The sequence below is a fragment of the Anastrepha ludens genome, unplaced genomic scaffold, assembly GCF_028408465.1.
Source record: "Anastrepha ludens isolate Willacy unplaced genomic scaffold, idAnaLude1.1 ptg000169l, whole genome shotgun sequence".
Classification (NCBI taxonomy): domain Eukaryota; kingdom Metazoa; phylum Arthropoda; class Insecta; order Diptera; family Tephritidae; genus Anastrepha; species Anastrepha ludens.
The window spans coordinates 1-2500 of record NW_026530106.1 but is presented as its reverse complement, the minus strand read 5'-3'; the positions used below and the strand labels follow the sequence as shown (position 1 = coordinate 2500).

Genomic DNA, 2500 nt, shown 5'->3' with positions numbered 1-2500 from the left:
GACCCCACCATAAATTTTCAAGGTCCGAGGAGAAAATATCGACACAACAGTAAATGTCATGCTCTTCTAGTCCATCTACCATATCTCTCTTCGAAAGACTTCCATGGTAGTACGACTATAAAACAGAAAAGAAAACTCTTCCGATATCTCTCGACGGCTTCTTTATGGTCGTTCCTGTTGCCAGGATGAGCACAAGGCCCATTTTTAATAACAAACGGATACTCAACAGGTTACGGAATTGGAACCGTATTCCCTTTCGTTCAAAATAATTCAAGTATTTAATTATTTTTTAATATATATATATAAATTTTATTAATATTTTTTTATTAAAAACTTGAAAATTTTCGGCTTTCGCCTTGAACTTAGGACCGACTAACTCGTGATCAACCACTGTTCACACGAAACCCTTCTCCACTTCAGTCCTCCAAGGTCTCATTCGATTATTTGCTACTACCACCAAGATCTGTACCAATAGCGGCTCCATGCAGGCTTACGCCAAACACTTCTAAGCACACTATTGTACCCTCCTACTCACTAAAGTTTCAAAATTTATAAATCAATCGAAATTGTTTTATAAATCATCTACTTTAGCGGTAATGTATAGGTATACAACTTAAGCGCCATCCATTTTAAGGGCTAGTTGCTTCGGCAGGTGAGTTGTTACACACTCCTTAGCGGATTACGACTTCCATGTCCACCGTCCTGCTGTTTTAAGCAACCAACGCCTTTCATGGTATCTGCATGAGTTGTTAATTTAGGCACCGTAACATTACGTTTGGTTCATCCCACAGCGCCAGTTCTGCTTACCAAAAGTGGCCCACTGGGCACATTATATCATAACCTCAACCTTCATATCAAGAAAGGTGAGGTTCTTACCCATTTAAAGTTTGAGAATAGGTTAAAATCGTTTCGACCCTAAGGCCTCTAATCATTCGCTTTACCAGATAAGATTATTTTATATAATTTTTAAATGCACCAGCTATCCTGAGGGAAACTTCGGAGGGAACCAGCTACTAGATGGTTCGATTGGTCTTTCGCCCCTATACTCAATTCTGACAATCGATTTGCACGTCAGAACTGTTTCGGTCTTCCATCAGGGTTTCCCCTGACTTCAACCTGATCAAGTATAGTTCACCATCTTTCGGGTCACAGCATATATGCTCAAGGTACGCTCCAGTTAGAGGTATAAATAATAATAAATTATCATTATACATAACTATATGGAACGCCCCGGGATTGAATTAATTGACTATTTAAGAAAATAGACTAAAAATTAATCCCATTATATTTTTAAGTTAAGTTAATTATGCCATTAAGTTTAATATAACTCAATGACTTGCACATATGTTAGACTCCTTGGTCCGTGTTTCAAGACGGGTCCCGAAGGTATCCTGAATCTTTCGCATTGTTAATCATATAAATGCATACAAATAAATATTAATATCATAGATATTAAATTTTTTGTAAAATTCAAAAAATGAATTTTAGCATTATATATAATAAAATCTATCAACACTTTATCAAATCATTAGTATTTATTCTATGTTAATATGCTTAAAAAGCAAATTAATTTAAATAAACTTAATATCACCAATGATCTTTTGATAAATACTTTATTATGTTAATAGATTACAATGTCCTTATATGAAAAAAATGCACATTATTTTTAATTATTTAATGATGAATTTTTCATAATGGATATTCAGGTTCATCGGGCTTAACCTCTAAGCAGTTTCACGTACTATTTAACTCTCTATTCAGAGTTCTTTTCAACTTTCCCTCACGGTACTTGTTTACTATCGGTCTCATGGTTATATTTAGTTTTAGATGGAGTTTACCACCCACTTAGTGCTGCACTATCAAGCAACACGACTCTTTGGAAATATCTTTCTAGTAATCATTAACGTTATACGGGCCTGGCACCCTCTATGGGTAAATGGCCTCATTTAAGAAGGACTTAAATCGTTAATTTCTCATACTAGATATTAAGATATTCCATACACTGCATCTCACATTTGACATATAGACAAAGTGACTTAGTGCTGAACTATTTTCTTTTCGCTCGCCGCTACTAAGAAAATCCTTGTTAGTTTCTTTTCCTCCCCTCATTAATATGCTTAAATTCAGGGGGTAATCCCATATGAGTTGAGGTTGTTTTAAAATATTTTTTATCTTCTCACACAATTTAATAAATAATTATATCATCTTTTCATCTCTATTTTTCTTTTTTTCCTTTTATATAAATATATATTATAAATAATAATTATGTAAAATGAGGCAATTCTAGAATAAAAAAAAATTAATTTTTATGCTAGACATTCCTCCTTTAATTACATATATAAATTAATATTTTATATATATATAAATAATATGAAAATTTTTTAAAGAGAATACTTAGATTCAAAATTTTTATTTCATTTTATTTGAGAGGATTTTTTTTTTTTTAAGAATATATATAATAAATAAAAAATTCATTATATAATCTTTATTTTTTTGCTAT

The 2500-nt window shown here is 32.2% G+C and overlaps 1 pseudogene; it reads right to left on the bottom strand.

Annotated features, from left to right (window-relative positions):
• LOC128871335 (large subunit ribosomal RNA) overlaps positions 1-2154 on the bottom strand; it is a 4513-nt pseudogene extending 2359 nt beyond the window's left edge.
• Positions 2155-2500: the final 346 nt, after the last annotated feature.